Genomic DNA, 15000 nt, shown 5'->3' on the forward strand with positions numbered 1-15000 from the left:
ACTTTTCTCCTTCGTCTCCGGTCCAAAACCCGGAGCAACTTGGAGCGGCTAAAAGAAAAAGAAAAAGAGTAGAAAAGCTTTTCCAGAACGGGAGGCCACACTCTGCTGGCTCACACAGAAAAGAAAACACACACAAAAATAAAAGCCACACATGAGCATCCATTCATCCACACACACACACACACACACACACACACACACACACACACACACACACACACACACACTAAAAACGCTGGCAACAATCCTTCAAAACTATTCAATCACACCACACACACACATAAACACACCGCAGCAGCAGTTGGCAGCTGATAAAAGTCTGCTGCTCCAAGTCATCAACTTTGCTTTCCAAGTCTCCGTCGCCTTCTTGCACAGTTTTCTCCTTCGCTGCCCTTTTTCTTTTTACTCTTCTTGTTCTTTTCTGCCATTTTACCCCCGTTTGAGGTTGTTTTTTTTTTGTTTAAAATTGTTTTCCGTCTCTTTCTTTTTCTTCTTGCGATATTCCTCCACATTCCTAACCCTCTTTTCACTCCTCGTTTCCCTTCTGTCTCGTTTAAAGGCTTTAAATTAATGAGCTGATTAAAGGAGGGGGAAGGGGTATAGGGGATGAGGGGGGGGGGGGGGGGGAAGGACATTTCTGTAATGACAGTGATGGAAACACACGCTGAGTTTCTGGCAGGAGGTCGGGTTGATGTTTGGCCATCTGCGTCCAAGTCCGAGTCCAAGTCGGGGACCTCAAATTTCACGCTGCGATACGATTCTGGGACTAAACCCAAACACACACACACACACACACACACACACACACACACACACACACACACACACACACACAAAACTGTCCGTGAATCATGTGTAAATCAGCAGACGTGGTGTTGAAGTGACGGGAGGAGATTAATAAAAAGCAGCTCTCTCAAACATCCACACGTCTCACAGCTTTTATTTTGTATTTTTTTTATCCCCAAACCTTCGGGGACGTCGACCGTCCGCCGCAGATCGACTGATGTGACTTTGAGAAGGTCAGTATTGATGTTTTCTGGAGAGAATGTGCCGAAGAGATCAACGCTTGTTCTTTTAAATATTGACTGAAAAAACACCGAGGCGCTCGACGGGCGTCGGAGCAGTTTGTTTTTTGTCCGATGACGTCTTTTAAAGTAAAACAAAAAGTGAGTAACTAAAGAGGAAGACTGTTTTCTGTGTAACGATGCGCTAGCGTCGTCTCGGTGTGAGAATAACACGTTTTTGCTTTCGTGGACGGCTACAGGTGTTTCACAACTTTTCAGTCGCTGCATTGATTCTGCATTTTCTTTTTCACTTCCCAATATCGAAATCCAGTCCGAGTCGGGCTCTTGTATTTATCGTTCGTCCAACTGAAACTCACCCACAAAAGGAAAAAAAAAAGTTACTGCTAATGCTGAAATTAAACCATTTCTGCCGTTTCTTCTTCACGTTGTGTTTCAGTATTCAGCCGGTGAAACCACGAGCTGATCGTCTGACCGTCTACAAAACAGGAGTCAAATCATTTTATGTAAATAATTACGTGACTTCCTGTCGGCGGCTCGAAGGCAAATAGAAAACAAAACAAAATAAGTTGGTTTCCTTCCAGTGACGCATGTATTGTTTGGTAGCTGCTACACGGGGTCCCTGTGACACACCCCGAGGCCCCCGGCGGCCTCAGCTGGAAGCAGGGGCCTCGTCTAGCGTCACACCCCCGCTGCTGCAACCATCTGCGGCAGCCGGCCTCAGGAAACCCGCCGCGGCGGGGGGCTGACGAGGGAAGATGCTAAGAGGTTGTTGTTGTTGATAAAAATCCAATTCGGAACAAAAGTAAAATATCAAGTTCTGCGAAACTCGTCTCGTTTCAAGTGCTTTTCAAAACCAGTCACGCCCCAAGACTTGACCAAATAGAGTTACTGGATATGAATCAAAATGAAATCTCAAAGTCTTTTCACAGCAGATCGACAAAAAAAAAAGTGTTGACGAAGCGAGTCCAGAGTCGAGGTAAAGGTAAAGTCAAGTTTCGACCATCTCTCACAGTAGTTTCATATATTTTGCTCCGACTGTAAAAATCTAAATTAAAAACAATAAAACAAAACTGAACAGAATCTTGTGGTTCAAAATCAAAGCGTTGAATAATTTCACCCTTCGAAACTCCCATCTTTAAACCCCCCTCCCCCTCCCCGTGCACGCACACACACACACACACACACACACACACACACACACACACACACACACACACACACACACACACACACACACAGGCTCTTGTATTTGCTTTCTTAAGATTTGGAGAGTGACAAGAAACAAGCTCCAAGAAAATGAAGCAGTTTATGGGAACAAGAAGTATTTAAAAAAAAAACAACCCAACGGAGGGAAAGATGGAGGAGGCGGAGAGGGAAACGGTGATGGATGGAGCACAGACGGGGAAGTGGAGGACACACACACACACACACACAGAGAGAGACACACACACACACACACACACACACACACACACACACACAGAGAGAGAGACACACACACACACACAGAGACACACACACACACACACAGAGACACACACACACACACAGAGAGAGAGACACACACACACACACACACACACACACACACAGAGACACACACACACACACACAGAGACACACACACACACACACACACACACACACACACACACCGAGCTGGCAGACGGCGAGCGAACAGAAGCGCATCGTAGAAAGCAGTCGGTCGGATCAACCGGTCACACCGGAGGCTTCGGTTTCAGTCCAGTAACGACAAAATCTGGACCGATCGATTATTTCACTACTGACATGTTCGAACTCTTCAAAATATTCTCTTCATATACTCTTCAAATAATATAAATAACTATGAACAATCGTTCGAGGCCCACAAACGTCACCGAGGTCAAACATCTGTCGCTACGAACTCAAAAACACGACACGGCAAAATCCAGATGAAGGACGTGAGGATTTAAAAAAATAAATCAAAGCATGCTAACTAACTTCTTACAGGAGAGAACTGCCTGATATATAAACTCTCAAATACAAAAAGAAAATATACAATGAAAAAAATAGTGCAGGCTTTGTAGAGCGAAGCCGACTGATCTTTATCAACGTGATCCTTCACCGAACCGCCGAACTCTCCGTTCTGCAGCACGTCCTTCAAAAGCAGAAATCTTTAAGTCATATTCTAGTAGAAATCTTTACGTTTCTAATACAGCAGGCTGAAATGTGAAAAAAAAGAAATGATGCACAAAGCATCTACAATATCTGAATACCTCCAAGTTTCTGTATTGTAGAAGATTCAAAAACCGACACCTTGACTTCAGTGAATGACACTTTATGGATATCCATTTTTGTAAAAGCCATTTTATGGAAAAGAAAAATACACATTACGGTACAGATCTGGAGTTTTCATGCGGTTTAGAGGGGGGAGAGCGTCGCCCGGGTTGTTTTCTAAACGTCTCGCACGCAGATTAGCAGTAAACTGCAAAAATGTACGGACGCTTTCGGTAGATTCACGCTAAATTTCTCCAGTTACTGCAACGCAAAATCAGACCAAATAATGAGCCTGAGCTTTAAGTCGCAGTTTTAGAGTTAAAAATATACGTATTTTGAGTTGGAGGTTGGAGTTTTATGCCTGAAACATGTATTTAGTTCACAAAGTGAGACCTTTAACATCTAATGAGATAATGAAGAATTATAAGAAATACACCGATGAGATTTTATTCTCTCTTAAAGAAGCAGCCAATAGAAGAAGAAAGAGGATATAATAGGAGACAGAAAAGGGTTTTCGAGGGTGTCAAGTAATTGGCTGATATATGAGAGAGGTGTTTGTATTGGGGGGGAGAGGTGGGGTATGGGTGGGGGGGGGGGGGGGGTGTCGTCTCAGCAAGAATCCATTTCTTTAAAAAAACGGCCTGAAGCATCCAATTAACCCCCCGAAGCCTCCACACACACAAACACAGGGGGGCCAGCTGAGACCGCCAAAATAAAAGGGCTAATCGTGGGAAACCTAAAGCATGATGGGAGTTTTTCCTGACGGCAGAGGAGCAGTAGAAATAACAATTTATTGAAAAAAAGGAAGTTTACCGAGAAACAAATAATAATAATAATCTACGGAGGAGAGATGTTTTCCATGTCAGGATTTCAAAATAAAAGCCAGCAGCTCTTACCTGCTCAGTGCTCAGGTGTGTTGATCCCCGATGACATCAACCTCCTCACTCTGCTGCAGGAAACACACAAAAAAACAACCGCCGTTATAATAAAACAGTAAATGTGGGATTTGTTCTTTGTCATGTATTTCAGCAAATTAAAAATATTTAACTTATGGAATCTGAAAACAAGAGAACTTTAGACTGAATCACTTTCAGGGCTTTAAGAAATTTAGAAAACCATAAACTAATCAATTATATATTGAATCTTCAGCAGATCAATCAAAACAAATGTTAAGTTGTGACCCGAGAACCCATTTTAATTACGCAAAGCTATACTTAGTTTTTAGCATTCGTTTCTTTTGTGCAGATTTGTTACATGTTTTTGCGGAAATGTTTTGTGTCGTGTTTAATTACAAAAAAAAAAAAGTGTTCGCATGCTGACACGCTAATCTACGACAACGTAAACAACGCTAACACGTTAGCATTGTCATTGTGGGTATGCTAGCGTGCAGCTAACAGCGTCGCAGTCAAAACACTGTTGCGACGAGAGCTGCTGGCGTCACGGCAGGAAGCTACATCAAAGCGCTGATGGTGCATAATTTCAGATAACTTTAATAACCTGCACTCTGCTCTGCAGCCGCTGCAGTAAATACTTCTACAAATATAATGAAACGTGTCCCGACAGCAGAGTCGGTAGATCACAGCGGCGCCAGGCTCGACGCTCACGGCACGCTGATGCAACGTTAATTAAACGCAATTAATTCACAGAAACGGCCCCAAAAAAAAAAATCCGGTATTATCTATCAGAGGAGGGAAAGCGTATCACCACCTAGAATAAAAACAGAAAGCGGCCCGGGTTTTAAAATGGAGCTTTTCTTCATCAGGGCGCGCATTAAAAAAAAAAAAAACTAAAAGGCATTTTTAATTTGTGATAAAACAAGAAGAGAGTCTCTCTCGATGATAACAGTTCACAGGCGACGGCGGGCTCGAAAACAAAGACACTTTAAAAAAACCGAGATAAAAAAGAAAAAAAATCAATTTGAGGAGTAATCTTTATAATGAGACAAACCGAACAGATATAAAAAAACAAAAAAGAAAGAAAAAGGGAAGGACAAGGAACGGAGAGCCGAGCCGATACGGTTCACATCACCGGCTCCAGAACCGCAAATAACATCGCTGAAACAAGTGCAGCGTGTTTCTGTGTGTGTGTGTGTGTGTGTGTGTGTGTGTGTGTGTGTGTGTGTGTTGCTGTCTGTGTTGAAGTTTGTTTGGCAGCACTTCTAACAATGCCGAGGCCCTCGGTGCTACCGGACAGAATAGCCCAGTCTGTCTCCACTCTATCTCAAAGAGCCATATGCGTGTGCGTGTGTGTGTGTGTGTGTGTGTGTGTGTGTGTGTGTGTGTGCGTGTGTGTGTGTGTGTGTGTGTGTGTGTGTGCGTGTGTGTGTGTGTGTGTGCGTGTGTGTCCATATGTTCTAACATCCAACATCTAAAACATCCAGATGGCGCAGCATCAGCCGACGCAACGTTTCCTTCCATCACCAGGAAGTAGCTTGAAAACTAGTCCAAAAAAAAAAAAAAAAAAAAAAAAAAAAAAAAAAAAGATCATAAATATTCATTTGTTTTGGTTTTTTTTCTTTTTTTTTTTTTTTTAGTGAGCGACCGCACCACCTGACAATTACAGAGCGGTTATCGCGTTATGATGAGTGCAACAACAGAGGGTTGTTTATTTGAATTTTTTTTTTTTTAAAGATCAGTGACGACGACGTGAATAAACCCTGAGAGGGAAACGGATTAAAAACCTCAGAGGAAGGCGACACTGTTGGTCTTCTTTTATTTTGGTGCTTTTATCTGCTGGATTTGTGAATATGATAAATAAAAATAAAAAATAAACATCAGGTTGAACAGTGGTTATTTAAACGCAGGAACCAATCAGAGCTCTTTGGCTCCTCCCACAATGTCTGAGGTGACGCCTTCATTGGCTAAAATCTATTTTTTCTTTCGTCAGATATCTACAACACAATTAAAGAGTTCAAACTAATAAATCCAGTAAATATAACAATTCATCTTTCACGATAAACCGAAGGTGGGAAAATTACGAGCACATTTCCTCACAACAACGAGATATTAAATCAAAATGATAACATGAACGTGATGATGATGAGAGGACGACAGCAAAACATTTGATTCTCTAACGAGATAATTGTGAATTAAAATTCACAAGAAAATAAATGTATCTGACATTCATCCTCGACATGTTTTGTTTCCTTAATCTGAAGCCTGACACACACACACACTCACACACACACACACACACACACACACACACACACTCACACACACACACACACACTCACACACACACACTCACACACACACACACACACACACCAAACTGTCTGACATTTCTGTGAGTTTTATTACATTTTCAGAGGGTCTTATTGTGCATTCTCCTCCTGGGTTCCCCTCCCCTCCCCCCTCCACCCTTTCCCCTTTCCCCGTCCCCCGTCTCCCCCCCACGTTGACCGCCCCGACAACCGTCCTCAGCTGTCAATCAGACGGCGGCTGGAAGAGGCACCGGTACAATCCCGATCGGGCAACGTTTTTTTTTTTGTCCTATTTATTTATATTTTCGAACAAACAGAGTGAAGTGAATGTTTTATGATATCGCAGTGATTCATGACTCCAGGCAGACGGAGGACAGACTCCACCCGGCAGGTCCAGATTGGAGGCGGGGACACCCTCTCCGTTCTCCATCTGACCTCAGTGCCAGGAAATAAAATAACACACACACACACACACACACACACACACACACACACACACACACACACACACACACATAAAAATGATCTACCTGCTCAGCCGAAGAGCTTCAGGTGGTGGAGACCAAAACCAGAGCGACAACGAGGGCAAGAAAATATTACATCGTTGCCCGATCGGGATTATTTGAACCGACAAAATAATTGTCATTTCCATTTAATCTGGATAAAATAAAAAAATTAAAAAACAGCTGGAAAACACGAAGAGGAACGTTCATAGATTTCCACGTCTTTTTCTCGCGTCGTGCCCTCGGCGCGATCGGAACGGCGGGAGGGACGCTCTTGCCTGCGATTGGTTGTTTTGTTGTGGGAGGGATTAATTTAGATTAAGGGAACAGCTGATTGGACAGGCTGATAACCAATCACACCTGCGTACACACACTACACTTTTTTTTTTTTTTTGATCGCTCGTCGTACAACCAATCGAATGTGCGGACGCACTGACTGTTCCCGCGGAACAGGAACAGTCTCAAATATATTTTTTAAATCGCCTCTTGTACGACCGATCGCAGCAGCGTAGAGTTTAGAGCAGTGCGTCCTCACAGCTGACAACAACCTTCTGTTATTCCACCGACCGCATTTCCGTTGACATTTAGTTGGAACGAAGCCAATAAATCTTCTTCAGTAAGTTGTGTATCATTAAAACTATAATTAGTGGCATAAAATAAACAAACATGCAATCACAGCTAATGCAGCATAACTGTCTGCAGGTGCTAAGGCAATAGCATCCTCACAAGGAGAAAGAGGTGTGGAAGGAGGGGGACAAAGACGGTGAACGCACTGTGAAAAAGATAAATTAGCTGTTTCTGTCACACAAAAACATAATGGAAGCTAAAACTATGCAAATGATAAAACCGTCTGCATAAGTCCTTTTTAAACCTCCGATGTCAGGACGTGTAAATGAGTGTGTGTGCGTGTGTGTGTGCACGTGTGTGGGCGCGTGTGTGCACGTGTGTGTGTGTGTGTGTGTGTGTGTGTGTGTGTGTGTAGGCGTATTTGTGTAGGATTTTAAGCAATTAGGACAGGAAACAGAGGCGTTGTTGCTTCGGCTTCCCTGTGGAATTAAGTTATGCATCGTCAACACACACACACACACAAAAGACAGAATTCCCACACTGTCTGACAACCCGGTCTCAGCTGTGAAGCGCGCACACACACACACACACACACACACACACACACACACGCGCACACACACACTTAACAAACACACCCCTCGACTTCCTCTTGACCCATTTCCCCGAATACACAACGCGGCACCTCTCTCTCTCTTTTCATCCCTCTGTCACTGAGCAGACCAGACCTCTTCTGCTTTGTGTCACCAGATCAGAGCGCACACACACACACACACACACACACACACACACACACACACACACACACAGTTAATCAGTTTGTTTATGAGGCCAAAGGCATGCAGGGCAAAATCCTCCTGTAAAGTCTCCTGTGCCGAGTCTTTAACGCTGCTGCTCGGTTTCAGCCTCAGCTGGGAGAAGGACTCCTAAACGGGACCGATTTATTCTTATTAATTATGCAAATTATTAAAACACTAACGCATGCCGATCATCTCTGAATCAATGACCAGAGTTATCTTTAATCGGTGTAATCTCGTTGTCGTGGAGTTACAGTTTGGTGTTTGTGGATTTTTCCTTGTTACTGATGTTTATCTTGGAAAAGGACACGATTGTCTGTCAAATGCCACAACTTCCTGTATTCATTTCAAAATAAAAGCCCTTTAAGCATTTCTTTATATACAGTCCAGGGCTTTGACTTTGTTGTTTTTTAGTTGTTATTTGAGGTTATTAAATGAGCTTTTATTTTTTGTCTTGAAACTTCTATTTTTGTATATGAATGTGGACATAACGGCATCTGGATATAAAATAAATAAATAAATAAAAAGTTAAAATGAGAATAACTGATCTGAATCAGCAGCTGTCCAACAAAAGAACAAACTGAAGTCTGTAACTTGGAAGTAAAAGTGGCGTTAATGTGCTTCACAGACAGACAGAAGAGCTGGAAAGTTGGAAACGAGGACAGGAAGTGTTGAATCCGTCTCCATCGGTGCGCTGCGATCGAAGCTTCGCCGACACGGTGGAAACTAAACGCTGTTGGTGGAAGAATTTCTTTGTTTACAGAGATTTGTTTGGAGGAAAAAAAAGGGTGAAAGAAGAGGAAATGAGAAAAAAAGACAAGAGGTCGAACGAATCCAAGATACCAAAAAAAAAACCCAATATGTGCAGCGTCAAAAGAAGAAAAACAAACATCTGTGCATCTTTTCTTACCCTATTTCCAACCTCAATATCTCACCTCCATTTCTCAATGAAAAACTCATTTCTAAGGATTTACAGAGCGACATTATCTCACAACAAATGTGGTGATATTTCTTTATTTCCCCCGAGAAGGTTGACTGAGCAGCGCATCCACTTAATTCCACACATTCATAACTGGGAGCTGCCAAAGTCCTCGTGTCTGTTTAAATCCCAACAACTCGCTGGGAGTTTTATAAATGTATATATATATATATATATATATATATATATATATACCCGTCTCTTCTGGATTCAAACAGGGTTGCAACAAATACATATTTTCATTATTAATGTCTTTATTCTTCCAGAAAGTCCCAAGAGCGCAAACTCCCCCCAAAATTATTCAATAGGTAATGGAACAATTTTTGCCTTTTTGTTTAGTAATTCAACACAAGGGAGCTTTACACGTCAAAGACTGAAACTTTAAAAGATATCAACTTGATTTTAATTGACAAAAATGAGGACATGGAATTTCACAGCAAGCAAAGTGTGTTTTAGTCTTTAGTCAGCTAAAGTTAAAAAACAAATGTTGAATCTGTCTTTTAAGGAAACGTCACACCGGCATTCAAAATGGCCAAAATTTTACAACCAAATCGATTGATTTCAAATCGATTTCAGGCACAAAGTCAAATTTGCGCAAAACTAAAAATACCAATGCTTAAAAAAAACCTACAGCTCTTGTAGAGCAGCGATGGACGTCTGGAGAGGTGGAGACAAAAAAAACCTAAACATCTGGATCTGCTCAGCGTGACTGACATTCCTCCGGGATGAAGCGAGCCGGCTGGATGGCGACGATCCGAACTCAGTTTCTCAGATCAGAAACAATGAGGTGTTTTACCCTGGAAATAAAATCCCACGACTTCCGGATGCGATGCAACCGAAGGGTGTGGAGATGTCTCACGGGGAAATGTAGGACTTTTCGCCACTGCTGTCCGTTACAACATCTTCAATGACTTCAGCCAATGAAAATGTTCTTGTTGTGTTTGGAAAACATCTCCAATGTTTCCAACTTTCTTTTTGTCTTTGAATTTCTGTCACCACACGTCATCATTTTTTTTTTCTGCCCTAAAAACAAACCAAAAATAAAGCTCCTTGGGGATGAATGACTTGGCTCCCTATCGTATAATATCCTGTCCTCGATTTGCCCCCATGTATAAAATGAATTCCAGTCTAAGGCCGCATTTCAAATCAACATCAGCACTACAACATACCAACGTTTTCCTTACTTATTTCAATGGTGTAAAAAAAGCTCCAACCAGAACCAACGATTGGAGCTCTGCTTGTATTAATTACTCAAACATTTGACCTACTTCTCAAACAATAAGCTATAATTATATTGATACAAGTACAAACAGTAGCAGCCTCCCAATGTGAGCTCGTGATTGGTCGGTTACTCATTAATCCCTCTGATTTGTTGGCTTAAGGGTGTTTGCATGCATTTAAACTTGTATGGTGTTGGAGGTGGGATCAGGACCAAGCTGTGTTTTAGATATATGGGAATTAAAAATGGACGTCGTCTCTGGGTCTGATAAGTGAAGGCAATGTAGAAGTGCCTCATAGTGCAGTACCGCTGAGGGCCACAAGGGGCTGGCTCCAAAACACTCCCATTCAAAAGACAATCTGATCAGCGTTCTTTCTGAAAATAATTTACTAATTAATTAAACATTAGGCCCCAAAAAGGGCTATGTTCATCTTTGGGGCTTTTCGATAATAATCATCAAACTTTTTTGAAAAGGGGTCGTAAAAAAAAAAATCCCAACCGATCACAGCAGCTTGAGAATTACGTAACATCCACCGAGCTACACGGGCTGAAATTTAATCTCAAACAGCTGCTTCGGTTCGATTTCCACTGATTGCAGATGTCTATTTTAAGGTGTAAATACACCCCCCCCCTGCCCCCCCCTCCTCCGCCAATGTTTAAGCTTAATCGAGCAGAAATGCAGCATCTATAAAAAAAAATAATATTTCAAACCCCACAATCGAAAAACTCCAGCCTGAGGAGACGCGGCAACGAACTGAAACGGCGGCGACAATCACAACTTTTCTTCTCTCTCTCGTTGTGTGTGTGTGTGTGTGTGTGTGTGTGTGTGTTTCTGCAGTAGAAAATGAAATGCCAAGCCTGGTCTAAGGACATAATGAAAAAGCTATTATCAGCATAAGCTTTCATCAGCACCGCATTCAACCATGTTCAATAAAAACTGATTCTCTCATCTGGTGCTGTACCCATCTGAATGCTGGAATATAATAAAGGAGGTGAGATAAGAGAGAAAAAGAGAGAGAGAGATCACCTCTTTTTAAATTTTTTTTATTTTTTTTATCTCCAGTTAAAGCATCAGCACATTTACCGATGAGGCAAAAGTTTCGACGGACACGCTCGTGAAAAGGCCGAAACAATCAATTGCCGTCATTGCGAGAGATCTGATGGGTTCATTAGGAGATTCACACGACACACCTCCAACATCCCGGCTGAGATTTGTCGAGTCTGTAATCATTGATGAATTTATTCTCTCCCGTCCATCTGTCACCTCCAGCGTTACGGTCTCTGAATTCAAAATACAGCCTCTTCATACAATATTCAATGAGAGCTTGAATTATATATATTTTGATACAATATTCAAACTATATCCAGAATGTATTAAGCTCTAACGAAGAGAGCGGGGGCTGAAGTCGGGCCTGTCAAGTAGGAAGTGTGAGAAAAAGAAAAACTTCATTAGCTTGAAAAGTGGGGAAAGAACGAGTCAAAACTATGCAGAAATATCAGGTAATTTTTTTCCTGGAGCTAACCGACCCCCATCGGGCCATAGAGGTCATTTATGTCAGAAAGTATGGGTTTAAAAAAAGAAATAAAAATAATAATTATTGTCCGTCTCCAGCTGAGAATGTAAAAATGCTGCTCACTCGTTTTGACTTTTTCTCTCTGTTGATAATTTTATTGAAGCCAAAGTGGCCCTGAGGCACAGTAACGATTTTTTCTAATCTACTCGATAATGTTATCGCTAATAGTACTAAAAGTCAAACCAGGCGGAGGCACAGAAAAACACAGGTGGTGTCTTAAAGTGCAATACTGCTGAGGGCCACTAGGGGCGGGCTCCCCCCCCAAAAAAAAAAAACTATGGAGATATCACGTTGTATTACACTGCATCGATTCTAGAAAATACGACTGATTTTATGTAATAGTTCACACACAAAAGTTGGCGGCAGACAGGCGTTCATTTTGTGTTGCGTTTAAACCCCCGGACCACTAGATGGCAGCGTTGTCGTCATTGGACGTCTCCACTCCAAAACAACAACGGAAATTAAGGGAAAAAAAGTAGGCAAATATAAAAATGTTTAGGTGTCTGAGAAGTGAAGCCAGAAACTGCATTACTACTGATGGCCACTAGGGGCTGGCACCAAAAATAGACTCCAATAGACTCTATTCAAAAAGCAACAAGTTCTCCTGAAATAATAAAGTCAGTAAATGTGATTGATGTCCAAAGATGAAAATATTTAATGTTTAACGAATTATATACTTTTTTTTTTAAGTCTGTAGATGTCTTTTACTGTGACGTGCTTTTATTTCAACAGTCTTTGAAAATAAAAAGTCTATAAACGGCAAAAATTTGAATAATGACAAACGTCGGTTACTTTATTTATTAGTCTGATCTGCAGCTAAAATCATAATTTCACAAAATATATTTTAAAGTCAAGGTCAGGGTTACTGGCCTTTTAATCACATCAAAAATTAACAATAAAAAATAAAAGTCTAAATAAACTGGAGCTTTTACCCAGCAATTTGAAACATATGACACGTCTTCTCTAAATAAATAATCACTCTTTATAAGTACAGCATTATGTCAGATTTCCATCATAAATTAATGTCCAGAAATTCCACTTCGAAAAAATAAAAAAATAATCCTCCTTATCACTCAATAACTTTCCTGAGAAGCTCCAGTTGTTTCCCACGAGCTGCGTCACACTTCGACGTCCATCCTCATCACGCAAAACCGACCGAGAACAAAACCTCTTTCCGCCCACGACACGACACGTCGCCACGGTAACGACTTCAAGCTGTACCAGTTTGAGGCCTTTTTTTTTTATTTTTTTTTTTTTTTTAAAGTGTGCAAGTTGACTTTGCAGCTGCAGCTCCCCTCTGAGACGCATAAAAAAAAAAAAAAAATAACACCCACGCAAGAAATAAAGATGCAAACGCACCGAAAACTTCTGCAAAACCAGAGAAAAAAAAACATGCATACACATGTTGAGGATGGAGGTCTAGTAAGCAAAAAAGGAAAGGAAGCTCATGAGGTTTGTGTTTATTGTGGAGATTTATTGCTGTGAATGAGTTTAATTGTGTTTGTGGAAGTCGGGCTGCGAATAATTCCCCGTTTGGACAATTTATTGCTTTTAACACGAATCATGTGGGTGTTTTTTTTATTTACTGACAAACAGGAAACAAAAGCAGAACACTAAAGTTTTTAATGGCGATAACCCATCTTTTTCCTTAAATATCCGCGAATTGAGTTTATTAAACTTATTCATAACAATAACATTTACGTTATTGCGTAACCTCTAATTGGTCACAAGCAGCTTCGACAGTAACGATGATGCAATCCAAACTTTGGACAGGAAGCAGATAAGATCACAGAAAGATGTAAATATGTCAAGTTTTGACCATTTTATTAAATGTGCTAGTCTTAAAAATTATGAATAAATATTTACCCAATTAGACTCCGCCGGGGGCTCGGTGACCTTGTGGCTTTAATCTGTGCGGGATTTTATATTTGTAAAAGTGAAGTCAGAGTTGAAGCTACTTTTTTGGGGGAGTTTAATGAGATATAATTGTTCCCAAAAAGCACTTCTGGGAACAAATATTGTTTTATTTTTATGACCTAAATGAACAGATGAATGATGAAAATTCTGAAATAGTTAAAAGGGACTATTGTTAAATGTTAAATATTAGAATTGATGTAAATAAAATGTCACCAACACGTCACTTTAACTAACTGACAGTTGACGAAAGAAGGAAATATTTATTTCTTGTGAGAATCTTATTCACTTTAAGTTTATTGTGATGTCTTTTGTATGATATTTATGATGACTTGTGGTCACAACAGGAATTGCTGCAAACTGAAATATTTGCTGTGCTTTTATTTAGAAATTCTTTAAAGAAATAAAAGTTTATAAACGCCAATAATGAAAAACTCTTAAAAAGTTGGAGTAAAACGAGCCGAGCGGACGTCTTCCGGTCCGGAAAGCTTCACCCTCGCGGCAGGAAGCAGCTGATCAGACGTCTTTGTTTGCAGGTTATTTATTAATAAATGGCCGGTTATTGTGCTGAAAGACCGTCTGAGATAAACATCAGCACGACTCAATGGACGGTTTTATTATCGCAGCTGAACTACTTCCTGTATCGCAGGTATTGTGTTTTCCCTTTATCACCCCCCCTCCCCCCCTCCCCCCCCCACCCCACACACACACACACACAGAAACTTTTACCAATAAAACAACACAAACTTCTCTGAGAGGCGTCGATGTTTCACGGCACGACAAGAAAACTCAACACAACAAGTTGTTTCAGACGTTTTAAGACTCGAACGAGGCGTGTTTTGAAATTCTGCCTCGGGGGGGCGGAGCCCCAGAAAAACTCATCATGAAAAAAAAAAAAAAAAAGGTTTGTCGTCTGTACGGTGGCCATTGCAGGCCATTTAAAAGCTGTGGTTTCCCAACC

The 15000-nt window shown here is 41.1% G+C and overlaps 1 protein-coding gene across 1 annotated transcript in view; it reads right to left on the reverse strand.

The window, feature by feature from the left end:
* Positions 1-15000, reverse strand: part of LOC138213526 (plexin-B2-like) — a 128770-nt gene that overhangs the window by 75480 nt on the left and 38290 nt on the right. Inside the window, exon 3 of the mRNA XM_069174692.1 lies at positions 4178-4230. The gene's annotated coding sequence lies outside the window, so the exon portion shown is untranslated. The remainder of the gene's footprint in view (positions 1-4177; positions 4231-15000) is intronic.

This window comes from Embiotoca jacksoni, unplaced genomic scaffold (assembly GCF_022577435.1).
Source record: "Embiotoca jacksoni isolate LCO1_2020_lvr unplaced genomic scaffold, fEmbJac1.0.p SCAF_102, whole genome shotgun sequence".
Taxonomy (NCBI): domain Eukaryota; kingdom Metazoa; phylum Chordata; class Actinopteri; family Embiotocidae; genus Embiotoca; species Embiotoca jacksoni.